The following is a 20,727-nucleotide window of genomic DNA, read 5'->3' as shown; positions in this document are numbered from 1 at the left end:
TTTTACGCGCAGAGTGGAAATCGCGTTCTTTCCAAAAAGATGCGGTAAGATACGAGCATGTTAACCTCTTCGCTGTGGTGCAAATTCCACCGCAGCGCTCTTGCAGTGCTGACATTCCGATCGCGGGCGTGGTCATGACGTCTCCCAGCCGTCGTCCGCACACGCCCATCGTGACTCATGACGGCCGGGAGACGTCATGAGCATGGAAGAGGCTAAAGTATTGCACCTTCCAGTCATTTTAAATTTCTGTGTATATAAGGTGGGGCACCTTGTTTTTTTCGGCACGATTCACATTCAGGTTAATGGTGGCACCTATAGATTTGCGTATTCGTCACTTTTTACATCTTTTCACCTTTCGTCACAGGTTTGGTTTCACTTCCCGGTTTCTTCCGTACATGAGCATGTTTTCCCATGAGTTAATGTATGAAGTGTGCAAATCCTATTTAATTTTGTTTTTGTAGTTCCAAACGGAGGTAGCTTTAAGTTGCTTATCTAATCTTCATATCATCGTTACCGTATCATATGTATCCCTGAAGAAGGGTTTTACAAACCCGAAATGCATTGGGTCACATTTGAATTTTTTTGTTAGCAATACATAGCACAAAGTAATTGTACTTATTGTTTGTCATCCTTATTGACATATGTTTCCAACATAAATTGCAATATCGAGACGAAATAAGAAATATATGATTTCAAAACAAGTTGGTGTAAATATTTTATTGTATCCACGAGAAATGTATAAAAACGCCTGTAACCTTAAGGACTTTAGCTGTGCACTGCAAAGGTTTGGATGTTTCCGGGTCCTCGCATATGTTATTCTTTGTTTTGCCATTCCTCAGGATTATGTAACCCCTGATGAAGGGCAAGGCCCGAAATGCTTGGGATAAAGAAATTGCATGAGAATACCATGACTATTTAATGGGATGACCCAACATTGCATATCCTTGAATGAAGAGCCATGCATAATGATAAAGAATTAAAGAAATAACAAGAGCAATCTACTGGATTATGATTAAGGCTCCCTGTTTTCCATTTTTATGGATTTTTACAGATAAATACAGACAGAAAACAATGTGTTTTCTCTCCGTATTTATTTTTAAAAGTGGATAAATACAGAAAATGTGCTTCTTTTAAGTGACTCTCCGTGCTCTCAAACATGAATTATAGGCTAGCAGCTGAGCAGGAAATTAAAAAACAGGATGACATTTCTTTGAATAATGGAATATATCAACATACATTTAATGTATAATGCTAGTATTGAGTGGATGTATTGTTACGTGATATTTGGCAGCTTAATTAGCTAAAACACGACAGACATCAAAGTATGAGTGTGCGTCGATCAGTTAACTAAATATGGAAATGGACAGTTTTACAACTTCATTTATATGCAAAACACAAAATAAATATGGATAAATGCAGATAAAATGGCCCAAAAATAAATATGGATAAATACAGACAGAAATGTGAAAAAAATAAATACCATAAAACCGGGAGTCCTAATTATGATTGACCCATCAGAGGTGTGCATGTAGAGGACAATTCTCCCAGCCATGAGAGCACATTTGAATAATTAATTTCTTCTACAGCATAAGTGAATTCTGGAACATTTGTGGGATCATCATCAGGACATAGTGTTACATGCCTGAGTATCACTATGTCCTGATGATGTTTTATGTTTGTGCTCTATATATACACTTAGTAGGATGCAGGCTTGTGTCCAACTTTATTTTTTGTGTTAACTTTGCAAATTAAAACTATCCCTGTCCGGCTGGACAGCTTTAAATATAGTACTGACTCTGAGTCTATATTCATCTATCTTCATGTCTATTGTCCTTGTTTAGGGACCAGTGTGTCTAAAACTCAATACTACCCAAGGTCCCTGACCATTCAAATTGGGTTCCCTTGTCCTTTATAGCATATATGATATAGGAGCAATAAGGGGAATTTTCAAAAACTGAGACCAAATGGTTTCTGAAGTTGTTCCCTACATGCATGAGATTATGATAAGCATGAACCAAAGTTTGAAAGTTTTGAAGAAGGTGAAATCTGAACATTTGAAAAATGTTTTGAGAAAAAAGTTTGTGATCAGTTTTCTATTTACACAGATACAATAAAACTATTGCATATTTTTTTTCCAGCATTTTCAGGAGCAGGCGACGGGGGCACTGGCCATGAAGGAGGGGCAGCAGCTGGCCACTGTTTTTCCGGTGGTGAGACCACAGACATCGATTAACACAGTGGCACGGAGGGTGAGAGGACTGGAACAGAGGCCATTAGCTTCTTCGGAGGCCTCCACAAGTGAACAGTCCCTAGTGGTGGCGTACATTACAGGAGCTTTACCACCTGCATCCTTGTTCGCTACCCACAGAACCATCTCCACCCTCCCTTTTGATCCCCCCCAGTTGGCCAAACCTCGGGGGGATCAAAAGGGCAGGGTCTGATTTGTCAGAGGCATCTGTCACCCGGGCTACACTGACTGAGGAGCCTATTGACCTGTTGCCCTTGCCCTAGCCCTTCACTGCAACACCAACCTTGCTGCCCTTGCTGCCTGAAACCAGGGACTCCAACCCCCAGCTGTCATCGCGCAGGAGCCCCGTGAGCCCATTGACGCGCCAGGTAGTGAGTCAATACCAAGGCTTGCGGCCAATCTTGTGAACCTGGTTCAGGGAAGAACTCAGAGTAGCCAAGAGGCCAATAGGGTGACAAATAGCTGCAGACTTGATTTGCCACCAGAAGCTACACCGCTAGTGGCTGTCCTCACATGGGTTCTCCCGCTTAGAGAGAACTGTCTGGAACCTACAATGGAGTTGATACGTAAAACTAAATACTGGTGCAATCAACACTCTAGCAGCAGGGCCAGGATTTCCTCTCATATTATAATGGCCAGGAGAGTGGGATGGGTGGGCCATGGGCCTAAACAGGTAGTAGGCGACTGTATTGTTGTCAACTTTAATAGAATGGATATAGTGGGGCAGCTATTCCAGCAAGGCCCGAAGGATGGGGAGGGGGGCATCAGGGGCCTACCCCGGGTATCTTCTATCCACCACCCAAGGGGGCACAGCTATTGGGCAGATCACACCGGGGGGTTAGGCCCACAGTAGATAGATGGGGGTGTCCTTCTACCCAAGCAAGCTTCAGTATCCAGGTGCCTGTTATGACTGCCTGCAGGTCAACAACTCCACCTAAATCGCCAGCTATGTTCACCGAAATGCCAGAAGGTTATAACAACCTGGCTTGTCAAAACAGGTTCCTGCCATTAGCCAATCTAGATGAAATGACTGACTGGAGCAGCCTCGTTGTGCTCAAAGCTTACTTAATTATACCGCTAGTGGACAGGGGTCTGGTGAAAATGAATTCTCTAATTGTAAGTTTATTAGCTGGAATATAGCAGGACTGAGAAGTAAAAAAGATGACTTCAGATGGTTTGACTATATAAGAGAATATGGTATAGTTAGCTTGCAGGAGACCTGGGATCAGGAGATTAATTTTTGGGTGGATGGGTTTAAAACCTATGGTGTGCCTGCACGGCCCTCCTCGTCAGGTAGAGCAAAAGGGGGTCTCTTAATGTTAATTTCACTTAAACTGTCAGGAACCCATAGTAGGGTGGATGTTAGTTCTCACAACTGCTTGGCAATTGAGTTTATTTCAACCAACATGTCAAAAATGTTGGTTGTTAATTTTTATAACTCTGTAGAGAACCGCTTTTTAAATGATCACTTGGGTGTGCAGAAATGTTTTATAGAGGAGTACAGAATGAAGCAAACCACTTATTTTTCTATCATAATTTTGGGTGATTTTAATATTCATTTATGTGATATGAATTGTCAGGCTGAATATTTTTTAGGGAAGTCAATTTGTTCCATTCCTCACTTCGAGCACACACAGTGAGGGGAATGCTTAGAGGGTCTGCTGGCGGACTTAGACCTCATAGAACCCAGTTCCAATGTAACAGAGGGGAGGATTCCTACTTTTAAGGCTCATGGGTGGGACACCTTTATAGATTATATATTTATTTCCCCCGTTTTACAACCTTATAATGCTAGGTGGTCCCATTTTAGTGATCATAATCCCGTCCTTCTGGTATTAGGTAGGGGCTGTGGTCTAAAGTTTAAGCAGGCTTTGCAAAGAACTGTTATATGTTTAAAAACATGGGAGCAGGAACGTAAGCTAAAATGGGCTAAAGTAATCCTGTATCTCTTTTTTCAGGACCTTTGCGAGAAGGTTGATGAACAAATTGCCACCTGTCTTGATAAATCTAAAGAAGGGACAGAGGTACTCACAGCCTTTGAAGGTATCTGTGTACAAGTGGCATTGGGCCTCTCCTTGCCCACTAAGAGTCGGCCACATCATGGTGAGGGCTGGTTCGACAGTAACTGCTGTAAAGCACACCGTAAGTTGGTATATACAAAGAAACAACACCAACGACGGACCAAGGTTAAGCACTTCAATTCCTAAGTCTAAGATGATTTTTTTAATTTGGTGCAGCAACTTCCAACATCTGTCGTTGTTAGATGTTCAATAGTCCAAGAAATTAAAAAAAAGGAAGGTAAGTTGGTAACTGCATTGAAACAGAGCCTTCGAGATAAGGTCCTAATAGCCTTGTTAAGAAAGCTGTATAAGTCTGCTCGAAAGACCCGGAAAAATGAAATTAAATAGGAGGCATGGAATGAACTACTCTCAGTGGAGGTTTTAAGAGATAGCTCTAGATTTTGGGCTATCGTGAATAAACCTTTCTTCTCTGGAATTGAGAACATCCCCCTAGAATGGTGTTTTATCAAACCTTCAATATGGTTTTAGACAAGGAAGGGGTACACTGGATCAAGTGTTTAAATTTACACTTACTAGTAGGCAAATATACATAGGCTAAAACTAGGATACTATACCTGGCCTTTATGGACCTCTCCTCTGCTTTTAATCTAGTAAATAGATCAAAGCTATGGTCCATTTTGATAGAGATGGGACTAAATCAACTCTTGGTTCACTTCTTGGCTGACCTACATGGGGATCTCACCTCTAGGGTGAGAGTCAACCAAGAAGGGAACTGCACAAAGCACTTTAGGTCGGGAAGAGGAGCCCGTCAGGGCTGTATTTTAGTGCCACTGCTTTTTACTTTATATATAAATAATTTAGGTACGTTTTTAGATTTTGCCAGCTTAGATATTCCGGGAGTAGGGGACAGGGTTATTCCAGTTCTCTTATACGTGGATGAGGCTATATTACTGGCCCGCACAGGGGTAGGGCTTCAGAGGCTTTTATATTCCTTTGGAGCCTTCATGAAATCACCGGATCTAGTAGTTAACACAGCTAAATCACATACAATGATTATGGGTCAGGGGTCAAAAAAGCTCAAAAATGTTTTATTGTGAAGGTGAAGAGTTATCCAGAGTGGCCTCTTTCACCTATCTGGGGGTACTTTTTGATGAAAGGGGTTCATGGGTCCCTCAAGAGAAAGCAAAAAAAAACGTGATGGCAAGGTCCACGGCAGCTGTTCATGGTTTCGCACAGCGATTGGGGGCTAGACGAATCGCAGCCATGCTTAACATCTATAGGTCTAAGTGCTTAACCATCGCAACGTATGAATCTGCCATCTGGGGCCACAAGATGATGGAGGGGTTACAGATAGATGAAAACAAGTTTTTACATACTCTTCTGTCAGTCCCCCAATCTACCCCTACCTTTGCAATACACTAAGAGTTAGGTGTTAGATATTATCAGACTGGTGAGACGTGGTTTGGAGCCACTTGATTGTGTGTTGATGTGTGTAATGCTGCTGTAATTGCGTTTTTGCACATCATTGAAAATATAGAAATATAGTAAATTGTGTTTTAGGACTATTTTTAAAATTGAACTGATCTGAATTTTAAAACTGAATTGACCTGATTTTTAAAATTGAACTGACCTGATCTTAGTAAAGATTTAGCAAAGCTAAATGACGAGACCCGCGGTGCCGCCTGTTAGAGCGAGCCCGCTATTGAAGGGTCAGCGGTCTAGTTCTTTCACTCCCCAGAACGTCAAATAGCGCGCTGGAGCGACCGCGCAGCCTGTGAGACGTGGTTTGGAGCCACTTGATTGTGTGTTGATGCGTGTAATGCTGCTGTAATTGCGTTTTTGCACATCATTGAAAATATAGTAAATTGTGTTTTAGGACTATTTTTAAAATTGAACTGACCTGATTTTTAAAACTGAATTGACCTGATTTTTAAAATTGAACTTACCTGATCTTAGTAAAGATTTAGCAAAGCTAATCGACAAGACCCGCGGTTCTGCCTGTTAGAGCTAGCCCACTATTGAAGGGTCAGCGGTCTAGTTCTTTCACTCCCCAGAACGTCAAATAGCACGCTGGAGCGACCGCGCAGCTTGTGAGACGTGGTTTGGAGCCACTTGATTGTGAGTTGATGCGTGTAATGCTACTGTAATTGCGTTTTTGCACATCATTGAAAATATAGTAAATTGTGTTTTAGGACTATTTTTAAAATTGAACTGACCTGATTTTTAAAACTGAATTGACCTGATTTTTAAAATTGAACTTACCTGATCTTAGTAAAGATTTAGCAAAGCTAATCGACAAGACCTGCGGTTCTGCCTGTTAGAGCTAGCCCGCTATTGAAGGGTCAGCGGTCTAGTTCTTTCACTCCCCAGAACGTCAAATAGCGCGCTGGAGCGACCGCGCAGCCTGTGAGACGTGGTTTGGAGCCACTTGATTGTGAGTTGATGCGTGTAATGCTGCTGTAATTGCGTTTTTGCACATCATTGAAAATATAGAAATATAGTAAATTGTGTTTTAGGACTATTTTTAAAATTGAACTTATCTGAATTTTAAAACTGAATTGACCTGATTTTTAAAATTGAACTGACCTGATCTTAGTAAAGATTTAGCAAAGCTAAATGACGAGACCCGCGGTGCCGCCTGTTAGAGCGAGCCCGCTATTGAAGGGTCAGCGGTCTAGTTCTTTCACTCCCCAGAACGTCAAATAGCGCGCTGGAGCGACCGCGCAGCCTGTGAGACGTGGTTTGGAGCCACTTGATTGTGTGTTGATGCGTGTAATGCTGCTGTAATTGCGTTTTTGCACATCATTGAAAATATAGTAAATTGTGTTTTAGGACTATTTTTAAAATTGAACTGACCTGATTTTTAAAACTGAATTGACCTGATCTTTAAAAATTGAACTTACCTGATCTTAGTAAAGATTTAGCAAAGCTAATCGACAAGACCCGCGGTTCTGCCTGTTAGAGCTAGCCCGCTATTGAAGGGTCAGCGGTCTAGTTCTTTCACTCCCCAGAACGTCAAATAGCGCGCTGGAGCGACCGCGCAGCCTGTGAGACGTGGTTTGGAGCCACTTGATTGTGAGTTGATGCGTGTAATGCTGCTGTAATTGCGTTTTTGCACATCATTGAAAATATAGAAATATTGTAAATTGTGTTTTAGGACTATTTTTAAAATTGATCTGATCTGATTTTTAAAACTGAATTGACCTGATTTTTAAAATTGAACTGACCTGATCTCAGTAAAGATTTAGCAAAGCTAATCGACGAGACCCGCGGTGCCGCCTATTAGAGCGAGCCCGCTATTGAAGGGTCAGCGGTCTAGGTCTTTCACTCCCCAGAACGTCAAATAGCGCGCTGGAGCGACCGCGCAGCCTGTGAGACGTGGTTTGGAGCCACTTAATTGTGTGTTGATGCATGTAATGCTGCTGTAATTGCGTTTTTGCACATCATTGAAAATATAGAAATATAGTAAATTGTGTTTTAGGACTATTTTTAAAATTTAACTGATCTGATTTTTAAAACTGAATTGACCTGATTTTTAAAATTGAACTGACCTGATCTTAGTAAAGATTTAGCAAAGCTAATCGACGAGACCCGCGGTGCCGCCTATTAGAGCGAGCCCGCTATTGAAGGGTCAGCGGTCTAGTTCTTTCACTCCCCAGAACGTCAAATAGCGCGCTGGAGAGACCGCGCAGCCTGTGAGACGTGGTTTGGAGCCACTTGATTGTGTGTTGATGTGTGTAATGCTGCTGTAATTGCGTCTTTGCACATCATTGAAAATATAGAAATATAGTAAATTGTGTTTTAGGACTATTTTTAAAATTGAACTGATCTAATTTTTAAAACTGAATTGACCTGATTTTTAAAATTTAACTGACCTGATCTCAGTAAAGATTTAGCAAAGCTAATCGACGAGACCCGCGGTGCCGCCTGTTAGAGCGAGCCCGCTATTGAAGGGTCAGCGGTCTAGTTCTTTCACTCCCCAGAACGTCAAATAGCGCGCTGGAGCGACCGCGCAGCCTGTGAGACGTGGTTTGGAGCCACTTGATTGTGTGTTGATGCGTGTAATGCTGCTGTAATTGCGTTTTTGCACATCATTGAAAATATAGAAATATAGTAAATTGTGTTTTAGGACTATTTTTAAAATTGAACTGATCTGATTTTTAAAACTGAATTGACCTGATTTTTAAAATTGAACTGACCTGATCTTATTAAAGATTTAGCTAAGCTAATCGACGAGACCCGCGGTGCCGCCTGTTAGAGCGAGCCCGCTATTGAAAGGTCAGCGGTCTAGTTCTTTCACTCCCCAGAACGTCAAATAGCGCGCTGGAGTGACCGCGCAGCCTGTGAGACGTGGTTTGGAGCCACTTGATTATGTGTTGATGCGTGTAATGCTGCTGTAATTGCGTTTTTGCACATCATTGAAAATATAGAAATATAGTAAATTGTGTTTTAGGACTATTTTTAAAATTGAACTGATCTGATTTTTAAAACTGAATTGACCTGATTTTTAAAATTGAACTGACCTGATCTTAGTAAAGATTTAGCAAAGCTAATCGACGAGACCCACGGTGCCGCCTGTTAGAGCGAGCCCGCTATTGAAGGGTCAGCGGTCTAGTTCTATCACTCCCTAGAACGTCAAATAGCGCGCTGGAGCATCTGTGTAGTGGGCGCGCGCAGTGGGCACGCCGAAGGCGTGCTAAAGGCAAGCCCGTCTGCGCTTCGTCAGCGCCCGGAGCGCGTCCAGCACCAGGACCCCTGGATGTGCATCCATCTATAAATATAGTAAGCAAAAACTTCAGGACATACAGACTGGTGAGTGTATGACCTGTAATGGCTGGAAGGAGGGTATAAGAACGAGCACCTACAAATGTTGGGGCTGTGGGTACCGGTTTGATCTATCACTGGGGAGTAAGGGTATGGATCCCACCATACCAGATATAGGCTGTAAAGACCCCCCAAAGGTAATAAAATTTAAGAATGTCGACGAAACCCTCCACAAGGACCAGGCGGTAATAATGGCTTGAGGAAGGGTAAGATGAGTGTGAAGTCAATACAAACTTTGTCATGCATATTACTGAACACACGATCACTTGTGAAACATAAATACCAATTAGAATGTCTACTCCAAATAGAAAACCCGGATATTACCTGCTGTAATTGCGTTTTTGCACATCATTGAAAATATAGAAATATAGTAAATTGTGTTTTAGGACTATTTTTAAAATTGAACTGATCTGATTTTTAAAACTGAATTGACCTGATTTTTAAAATTGAACTGATCTGATCTTATTAAAGATTTAGCTAAGCTAATCGACGAGACCCGCGGTGCCGCCTGTTAGAGCGAGCCCGCTATTGAAAGGTCAGCGGTCTGGTTCTTTCACTCCCCAGAACATCAAATAGCGAGCTGGAGTGACCGCGCAGCCTGTGAGACGTGGTTTGGAGCCACTTGATTATGTGTTGATGCGTGTAATGCTGCTGTAATTGCGTTTTTGCACATCATTGAAAATATAGAAATATAGTAAATTGTGTTTTAGGACTATTTTTAAAATTGAACTGATCTGATTTTTAAAACTGAATTGACCTGATTTTTAAAATTGAACTGACCTGATCTTAGTAAAGATTTAGCAAAGCTAATCGACGAGACCCACGGTGCCGCCTGTTAGAGCGAGCCCGCTATTGAAGGGTCAGCGGTCTAGTTCTGTCACTCCCTAGAACGTCAAATAGCGCGCTGGAGCATCTGTGTAGTGGGCGCGCGCAGTGGGCACGCCGAAGGCGTGCTAAAGGCAAGCCCGTCTGCGCTTCGTCAGCGCCCGGAGCGCGTCCAGCACCAGGACCCCTGGATGTGCATCCATCTATAAATATAGTAAGCAAAAACTTCAGGACATACAGACTGGTGAGTGTATGACCTGTAATGGCTGGAAGGAGGGTATAAGAACGAGCACCTACAAATGTTGGGGCTGTGGGTACCGGTTTGATCTATCACTGGGGAGTAAGGGGATGGATCCCACCATACCAGATATAGGCTGTAAAGACCCCCCCAAAGGTAATAAAATTTAAGAATGTCGACGAAAACCCTCCACAAGGACCAGGTGGTAATAATGGCTTGAGGAAGGGTAAGATGAGTGTGAAGTCAATACAAACTTTTTCATGCATATTACTGAACACACGATCACTTGTGAAACATAAATACCAATTAGAATGTCTACTCCAAATAGAAAACCCGGATATTACCTGCTGTAATTGCGTTTTTGCACATCATTGAAAATATAGAAATATAGTAAATTGTGTTTTAGGACTATTTTTAAAATTGAACTGATCTGATTTTTAAAACTGAATTGACCTGATTTTTAAAATTGAACTGACCTGATCTTATTAAAGATTTAGCTAAGCTAATCGACGAGACCCGCGGTGCCGCCTGTTAGAGCGAGCCCGCTATTGAAAGGTCAGCGGTCTAGTTCTTTCACTCCCCAGAACGTCAAATAGCGCGCTGGAGTGACCGCGCAGCCTGTGAGACGTGGTTTGGAGCCACTTGATTATGTGTTGATGCGTGTAATGCTGCTGTAATTGCGTTTTTGCACATCATTGAAAATATAGAAATATAGTAAATTGTGTTTTAGGACTATTTTTAAAATTGAACTGATCTGATTTTTAAAACTGAATTGACCTGATTTTTAAAATTGAACTGACCTGATCTTAGTAAAGATTTAGCAAAGCTAATCGACGAGACCCACGGTGCCGCCTGTTAGAGCGAGCCCGCTATTGAAGGGTCAGCGGTCTAGTTCTATCACTCCCTAGAACGTCAAATAGCGCGCTGGAGCATCTGTGTAGTGGGCGCGCGCAGTGGGCACGCCGAAGGCGTGCTAAAGGCAAGCCCGTCTGCGCTTCGTCAGCGCCCGGAGCGCGTCCAGCACCAGGACCCCTGGATGTGCATCCATCTATAAATATAGTAAGCAAAAACTTCAGGACATACAGACTGGTGAGTGTATGACCTGTAATGGCTGGAAGGAGGGTATAAGAACGAGCACCTACAAATGTTGGGGCTGTGGGTACCGGTTTGATCTATCACTGGGGAGTAAGGGTATGGATCCCACCATACCAGATATAGGCTGTAAAGACCCCCCAAAGGTAATAAAATTTAAGAATGTCGACGAAACCCTCCACAAGGACCAGGCGGTAATAATGGCTTGAGGAAGGGTAAGATGAGTGTGAAGTCAATACAAACTTTGTCATGCATATTACTGAACACACGATCACTTGTGAAACATAAATACCAATTAGAATGTCTACTCCAAATAGAAAACCCGGATATTACCTTCCTAACTGAGACTTGGACTGATGCTAGCTCAGATCCAGACTGGAATATGGCCCTCCCCCCAGGCTATGCAATGGTACAACACGATAGGATAGAAGGCAGAGGTGGAGGTATAGCTATAATTTACAGGGACAATCTAAGATTGCGCCATGAGGTTATAATGGCGCTTCCAGCTGAGACCTTAATGTTCTCATTTAAACTTAATGATTCCTTCACATTCAAAGGGCTACTCGTCTATAGGCTGCCGGGACCCAGAATGGTGTTCTCGCAGGCCATTTTAAACTTTCTAGAGTCAAGTCTGGATTCTGAGTTTCTCACTATTATGGGGGTCTTTAATTATCATCTTGAATCAGAAACCAACTCAGATACAGTAAGACTGGTGGATAATCTGACAGCATACGGACTCCCCCAAATTGTATTGGAACCCACACATTCAGCTGGTCACACTCTGGATGGGATTTCCACAAATCAATCAGGTATAAAAATAACAAAAACATTACCTCTACCTTGGACTGATCATAGAGCGATTGCTTTTGAGGTGACCAATAAAAATCTTACTTTACCTCAGCCCCTTTCCGCTCTGAACCTGCAGGTTCGGCAATGGAATAAGGTAAAAACGGCCGACCTGGAACAGGCACTAAGTTCGGACCCACTTATATTAATTAATGACAATGACATAGCAGCCAGTGATAATATATATATATATATATATATATATATATATATATATATATATATATATATATATTTTCAACAAGAAAGGCCCCGTCTTGAATCCAACACAGAGCACTAGGGCTATCAGGTGGGGGAAGGGATTAGGAAGGGAACAGCGGGGAAAGGGATACCTGTAGCAAAAGAGTACATAAATAACGACAGTTAACTACAAACACAAAAAACAGCGCTACTCTCGTTAGGTCTCACTAGACGCGCTTAATACATGTATCTCTGTAAACCATAGCACAACACAGCGCTACTCTCATTAGGTCTCGCTAGATGTGTATAGTACGTGTGTCTCAACATACAATGAGCCAGCACCAACTCTCCTCAAGAATGCCCTTTTTTCCTTGAAGGATTCTGAGAGCCACGTACTGTCATTCAAACACCAAACTTCCATTCAGTTCCTCCCCTGGTTCTGCCCCAAAATTATAATTGATTATTGCTGATTCTTTCAGCTGCTACAAAGGTGTATTTCCACAAGGATTACGGCTGTCCCACATGAGCCACACTAGCAGGTTCTCCCCGCCTTTACTCGGCACCAATCCAAGTCACGAATTAACAAAGAATACAGCACGAACTCGGTCGTGTCCCAATGCCTCTGGAAGAATTGCTGCCACAAGTCTTGCACAGGTTAGCCTCCCCCTATATGATTCGTACCTGCCGGGCTGTTGAGCTGCACACCCCTTGGGTTATCATATGGAACTCGCCTGCGTACCGAGGCGTGCAATTCCCCCCGGGTCCTGTTAGTTTATCTAATATCTGGAAGTGGCGGTGGCGCTTACCGCAGCGCTCCGCTGTGGTCTCCCTCCTGGCGGGAACCACGAAGGTAGTTGTGCGAACGCCAAATGTACCACGGACGGCTTCGCTGATGACGTCAGGGATGGACGCAATGGCGCTTCTCTCTGCGCTGGGCTGCGGTCTCCCGTGTCTCGGGAACCGCCATGGACTGCTCCTGTTTCTCGGTGACTTCCGACCTCTGCGAGATCTCCTCGGTATCGGAACGTAATTGGCAGGATAACGCGCGCCTCTCGGCCCGCGTCCCCGTGATTTAAGGCTTCAGCCACGCCTTCTTGCCGCCGGGTGTTCTGGGCTTCGTAGTCCCGGGTTTTGTCACCGTGCAGGTAGGCGCCCATGCTCAGCGCCTGACAGTATGCCCCCCTCCCGAGCGCCTCCTAGAACCAGGCTTATCCGGGAAGCGTGCATGAAACAGGCGCACCGCGGCAGGGGCGTGGACGTCCGTCGCCGGTACCCAGGAGTCATCCTCTGCCGAATAACCTTTCCACGCAATGAGATACCAAAGGCGGCCCCTCCGGTATTGCGCATCCAACACATTCCGCACTTCGTATTCCCATTGCCCGTCACGACACACAGGCGGAACAGCCGCACAGCGAGCACCGGTCGCCGGCTTCAACAGACTGCAGTGGAATACTGGATGGATGCGCATAGAGACAGGCAGCTTCAGACGATAGGCCACTAATCCAACACGACGCAGCACTGTATACGGACCTATGAAACGGGGATGGAAGATGCTGCGCAATTTTAAGTGAATGTACTTCGTGGACAACCAAACCCGGTCGCCGGAACGATAAGAGGGCCCGTCTTGACGATGCCGATCCGCCCAAAACTTGTAACGAATCTTCGCCCGTTCCAGGTTCTGCTGTATCTTCCCTCGTATTGCCCAAAGGACTTTCAACCGGGAGGCGATAGCTGGCTGATTCCGCACTTCGTCCGGGAATGACAGAGGAAGTACCTTGGCATGAAACCCGTGATTGGCCCGGAAGGGGATTCCTTGATGGGACTGTGCCAAGCATTATTGTAGGAAAGTTTGGCCAACCAAAGCAGGGACACCCACGAGTTGCTGGCCTCCCTTGAGTAACACCTGAGATAGGATTTCAGCGTCTGATTCAGCCTTTCCGTCTGGCCATCCGTCTGTGGGTGGAAACTGGTTGAGGTGGACCCTTCTATCTGCACCGCTTGGCACCATGTCTTCCAAAACCGCGCAACAAACTGCGGACCCCTGTCCATCACGATCACTCTCGGAAAGCCATGCAACCGCACCACATGGGACAGCAACAGTTGAACGGTTTGACCAGCCGTGGGCAGGTTTTTGCACGGAATGAAATGCCCCATCTTCGTGAGGCTGTCCACCACGACCATGATAGCGTCGCATCCCTGATCAAGTGGCAGTCCCACCACGAAATCGATGCTGATGGTTTGCCAGGGACCTGCGGGCATAGGCAAGGGCACCATTTTGCCCTTGGTTTTTGAGCGGTCTCCCTTGGCCCGGGCACATGTGTCACAATCTTTGATCCAAAGGCGGACGTCCTTGCCCATACTATCCCACCAGAATTGGCGCTGCAAGAGTTGCAGCTTCTTCGCGCACCCGGGATGACCAGCCACCATCGACTCATGACACCAAGTGAAAGCCTTGCGACGAAGAACCAGCGTGGGTAAAAACAGCTTGTCTTGAAAAAACGGCATTCCTTCTTTGATGTTCCGTTGCGAGTGCTGCTCTGCCCATCGTAACCATTGAACCAGAGTGTGGTGTGTCTTTATGGCTTCCAAAAACGTATCCGCCGTTACTGCACATATCACCTTCTCGGGAGGGATGATGGCTTCGGTGCTGTCTCGTTTAGGTACGTGCCCGCTTTCTCGCCGTGAGCGAATCCCCTTTTTTATTTTCTGAACCTGGACGAAAGGTGATTGTGAAGTCAAAGTCAGCAAAAAACAGCATCCAACGCATCTGGCGTTGTGTGAGGTGCCTGGCTGTTTTCAAGTATTGCAGATTCCGGTGATCTGTGTACACCGTGACCTGATGTTGAGCCTCCCACAGATAGTGCCTCCACTCCTGGAAGGCCTTTTTGATGGCCAGCAGTTCCTTTTCCGCAATCGTGTAGTTGATTTCGGCGGAAGTCAATTTCCTGGACAGGAAAGCGATGGGATGCATTTGTCCTGAGTGTCTCTCACGTTGCGACAAAACTGCTCCCACCGCAATGTCGGAAGCATCCGCCTCAACGATGAACGGCACATCCAATTGTGGGTGTCGGAGTATCGGAGCGGTGGTAAATGCCTTCTTCAGGCAGCAAAAGGCCTCCATGGCCTCCGGGGTCCAACAAAATTGATGTCCCTTGCGTAGCAAACGAGTGAGAGGAGAAACAAGCTGTGAGAAATGCGAAATGAATCTCCGATAATAATTGGAAAAACCCAAGAAACACTGGACATCTCTCACATTCTTTGGGATCGGCCACTCCTGCACTGCCCCCACCTTTCTCTCCGCCATGCACAGCCCCGAGGGACTTAACACCACCCCCAGAAATTCCACGCTCGTCACTTGGAATTCGCATTTGCTCAACTTGCAAAACAAACTGTGTTCCCTCAATTTGTGTAATATTTGTGACACGTGCTGGATGTGCGCACCCTGATCATTGGAATAAATCAGTATGTCATCTATATACACGACGGCGATCTTGTCTATGTAATCCTTTAGGACATCATTAAGAAAGTATTGGAAAGCCGCCGGGGCATTACAAAGCCCGAACGGCATAACCAAATACTCAAATAAACCATAGCGCGTTTTGAACGCCGTCTTCCACTCATCTCCCTCTCTTATCCGGACCAGATGATAGGCCCCCCGTAAATCTAGTCTAGTATAGATGGCAGCCTCCTTCACCTGGTCCAACAAGACAGGGATGAGTGGAAGATGGTATCGATTGCGCACAGTATTTTTGTTCAACACGCGATAGTCAATGCATGTCCGGAATTCGCCATTGGCCTTTTTTATAAAAAAAAGAGGCGAAGCAGCAGGGGAACGCGAGGGTCTGATAAACCCTATGTCCACATAATGTTCGAGGTACTCGCGGAGATGAGCGGTCTCTGGTTCGGACAAGGCATACACTCTACAGGACGGCATGAGTGCCCCTGGTATCAAGTCAATATGACAATCATAGATTCGGTGTGGCGGTAGGTGCTCCGCTTTAACTTCACTAAACACCTCCCTATACTTTTCGTAAACCGGGGGAAGAACAGTCTCCTTCTCTGCTGCTGTAGCGATATGATAGCCCTGGGTGAGAGCCAAAAGATGAGTATTGTGAACGTTCAAGCAACTCTCTCTACATCGTTCGGTTTCGAAGTCTACGGTCTTCTGCTCCCAATCTATCGTGGGATTGTGTCTCCCCAACCAAGGCATGCCAAGTATAATCTCATACTGAGGAGCCTCGATAATATTCAACGCCAACTCCTCGACGTGATCCCAAACATGTCCGTGTTTGATCAGTGTGAGTTTTTCTGTGACTTCAGTGATGGGCCCTGATTTAAGCGGCTTCCCATCGACTGCTAAGACCTTTTCCGGAATGGTACTCGGGACGCGCCGCAGCCCCAAGCGCTGCACCAACCCGCTATCAATAAAGTTCCCGGTGGCTCCGGAGTCGATCATTAGCCCTACTTCATGGGCATGGCTACCCACCGACAGAAACATGGGCAACGTGATGTAAGACTCAGGCAACCGAGTCAATCACCGCTAACGAGGGCAGTTGTAAGTCCCTTGGTAGAGGTGATTCTGCCCGCTCTTCTGGGGACTCTTTGTCGGGACCGGGGGTGCTTATCAAGGTGACCGCCACCTTTTTACTAGGGAAATACCCGCTTTGTTTATTAGGTTTCGCGGGACACTCTCGCACGTAATGACCCTTTTTCCCACAATACCTGCACAAGCCAGAAATTCTGCGGGTCTCTCGCTCGGCTCTAGACAACGGAGCTCTGATTGCACCCACCTCCATTGGTTCTGAATGGGCCTCCGAGGAAGAGCCCATTGTTCGAGAGCCCCTCGGTTTTCTCAACGTGAGCATAAACCCTCTCTCCCTTCCTTTCGGCCAGCCTATGGTCTAATCGCAGGGTGAGATTCATTAAATCGGTGTAAGTGGCGGGTTGAGGATCAATTTGTGCGAGCACATCCTTCATCTCGTCACGCAGTCCCTGATAGTATAGCGACATTCTCTTATCCTCCGGCCATGCTGTTTCCGCTATAAGGCGATTGAACTGGGTGAGCTATATCACTAGATCCTGTTTTCCCTGCCTAAGTTCCAGCAGTTCTCGGTCGGCTGAGAACGTGGTGGCTCTGCGGTCAAACACCCGTTCGAACTCCCTGCGAAAGGAGTTCCAGTCCGTGAGCAGAGGGTCATCATATTTAACCAAGGGTACTGCCCAATTGGCTGCATCCCCTGTCATGTACGAGATGGCAAAAGCCACCCGCGAATGGTTCGTGAAAAAAGACGCAGGTTTACACGAAAAGTGCAACATTATCTGCGTGAGGAAGGTTTGTATCTTGAGGGGGTCTCCTGAAAACCTCTCAGGACTGGCTAGCGGAATGGGCGGAGACACGTTCACTTGTATGGGGGACGACGCCTGAGTGGCGTCTAACGGATTCCTACCCTGCCGATCCACCCTTTCCTTGAGGGCGGCCGTTTCCGCCTTAGATGCGGCTAATTCCTGTTGCACAACCATGAGGGCCTGTAACACGTCATCTAGGGAAGCCATGTTTGTGTCTCGCTCACAACCCAAGGAGTATTTTCGTGGGCGCGTTAGTCTGTCATGTTCCACTGCGACTCCTCTGGTCCTGAGCGATGCACAAAGGGTTCCTCCTCCAGATGTCCCCGGCTCTGGACTTAAACCAACACAGAGCACTAGGGCTATCAGGTGGGGGAAGGGATTAGGAAGGGAACAGTGGGGAAAGGGATACCTGTAACAAAAGAGTACATAAATAACGACAGTTAACTACAAACACAAAAAACAGCGCTACTCTCGTTAGGTCTCACTAGACACGCTTAATACATGTATCTCTGTAAACCATAGCACAACACAGCGCTACTCTCATTAGGTCTCGCTAGATGTGTATAGTACGTGTGTCTCAACATACAATGAGCCAGCACCAACTCTCCTCAAGAATGCCCTTTTTTCCTTGAAGGATTCTGAGAGCCATGTACTGGCATTCAAACACCAAACTTCCATTCAGTTCCTCCCCTGGTTCTGCCCCAAAATTATAATTGATTATTGCTGATTCTTTCAGCTGCTACAAAGGTGTATTTCCACAAGGATTACGGCAGTCTCACATGAGCCACACTAGCAGGTTCTCCCCGCCTTTACTCGGCACCAATTCAAGTCCCGAATTAACAAAGAATACAGCACGAACTCGGTCGTGTCCCAATGCCTCCGGAAGAATTGCTGCCACAAGTCTTGCACAGGTTAGCCTCCCCCTATATGATTCGTACCTGCCGGGCTGTTGAGCTGCACACCCCTTGGGTTATCATATGGAACTCGCCTGCGTACCGACGCGTGCAATTCCCCCGGGTCCTGTTAGTTTATCTAATATCCGGAAGTGGCGGTGGCGCTTACCGCAGCGCTCCGCTGTGGTCTCCCTCCTGGCGGGAACCACGAAGGTAGTTGTGTGAACGCCAAAGTACCATGGACGGCTTCGCTGATGACGTCAGGGATGGACGCGATGACGCTTCTCTCAGCGCTGGGCTGCAGTCTCCCATGTCTCGGGAACCGCCAAGGACTGCTCCTGTTTCTCGGTGACTTCCGACCTCTGCGAGATCTCCTCGCTATCGGAACGTAATTGGCAGGATAACGCACGCCTCTCGGCCCACGTCCCCATGATTTAAGGCTTCAGCAACGCCTTCTTGCCGCCGGGTGTTCTGGGCTTCGTAGTCCCGGGTTTTGTCTGACACCCCGAGCTTAAAGTCGCACTCCACGGAGATGGGTTTAATAAAACCTTTTCATTGGCAAAGCGGTGTCATGTGACCCAATCAATACATTTCCCTAACGCGTTTCAGTGCTACAAGCACCTTAATCATAGAGCGGCAAATTGGGCGAACATGAAAAACAACTTCCACCAATTTCCCCCTATGTTGCACCCGCCTTCCAGTAAGCAGAATGCTGGGAGTGGAAGTCCCTGAATATACCGTTCCAGTACGGTTCTGTGCATCCCAATGTTCATTTCCTGCCAATTTCAATAAAAGTTTTACAGCCCTCCAGTGGGCCTCAGGTCACAACTCCGCTTTCAATTGTCCATATCTCCGTGCTGCACAGGAGCTACAGATTGATATCTAGCCCCACAGACCATAGTCCAGTTGTAGTGGTGGTGCGTCCTTCCACGGCTGGAAGCGCCGTGCAATTAATTCAACAAGAAAGGCCCCGAGCTTAAAGTCACACTCCACAGAGATGGGTTTAACAAAACCTTTTTATTGGCAAAGCGGTGTCATGTGACCCAATCAATACATTTCCCTAACGCATTTCAGTGCTACAAGCACCTTAATCATAGAGCGGCAAATTGGGCGAACATGAAAAACAACTTCCACCAATTTCCCCCTATGTTGCACCCGCCTTCCAGTAAGCGGAATGCTGGGAGTGGTAGTCCCTGAATATACCGTTCCAGTACGGTTCTGTGCATCCCAATGTTCATTTCCTGCCAATTTCAATAAAAGTTTTACAGCTCTCCAGTGGGCCTCAGGTCACAACTCCGCTTTCAATTGTCCATATCTCCGTGCTGCACAGGAGCTACAGATTGATATCTAGCCCCACAGACCATAGTCCAGTTGTAGTGGTGGTGCGTCCTTCCACGGCCGGAAGCGCGTGCAATTAATTCAACAAGAAAGGCCCCGAGCTTAAAGTCGCACTCCACAGAGATGGGTTTAACAAAACCTTTTTATTGGCAAAGCGGTGTCATGTGACCCAATCAATACATTTCCCTAACGCGTTTCAGTGCTACAAGCACCTTAACCATAGAGCGGCAAATTGGGCGAACATGAAAAACAACTTCCACCAATTTCCCCCTATGTTGCACCCGCCTTCCAGTAAGCAGAATGCTGGGAGTGGAAGTCCCTGAATATACCGTTCCAGTACGGTTCTGTGCATCCCAATGTTCATTTCCTGCCAATTTCAATAAAAGTTTTACAGCCCTCCAGTGGGCCTCAGGTCACAACTCCGCTTTCAAATAGGAGAACTTTCTAGAGATTTACATTTGAAGTGCTTGGAATGTCTTGCCTCCCCTGTCCTGGGTTCAGCTTGACTACATTCATAAATGAAGTGGTGTGAAGTAATTTGTGTGATGACAGGGCACAGCCTATTGATTGCAAGGTGGTCTATGCCCATCTCTGCCTCTCCCCATCCTGCTACTGATGGCCTGATGGACCTGGCCCTTTTTGCAGGGGTATCCCTAAACTTTTTGCCTTCTTCCTCCTATTTTTCTGACCCTCTTTTTTGTTGTCTTAAGGACTCTGGCCACTTTACCACTGCTAATCAGTGCTAAAGTGCATGTACTCTCGCCTTTAAACATGGTATGATTGGTTTACACCATATTTAATTTACCTGTAAGTCTCTTATATAGTGGTATCCCATATACCCAGGGCTTGTAAATTAAATGCTACTAGTTGGCCTGC

Source organism: Triturus cristatus, chromosome 10 (genome assembly GCF_964204655.1).
Source record: "Triturus cristatus chromosome 10, aTriCri1.1, whole genome shotgun sequence".
Taxonomy (NCBI): Eukaryota; Metazoa; Chordata; class Amphibia; order Caudata; family Salamandridae; genus Triturus; species Triturus cristatus.
The sequence above is the reverse complement of the archived record's forward strand: the minus strand, read 5'-3'. Positions refer to the sequence as shown.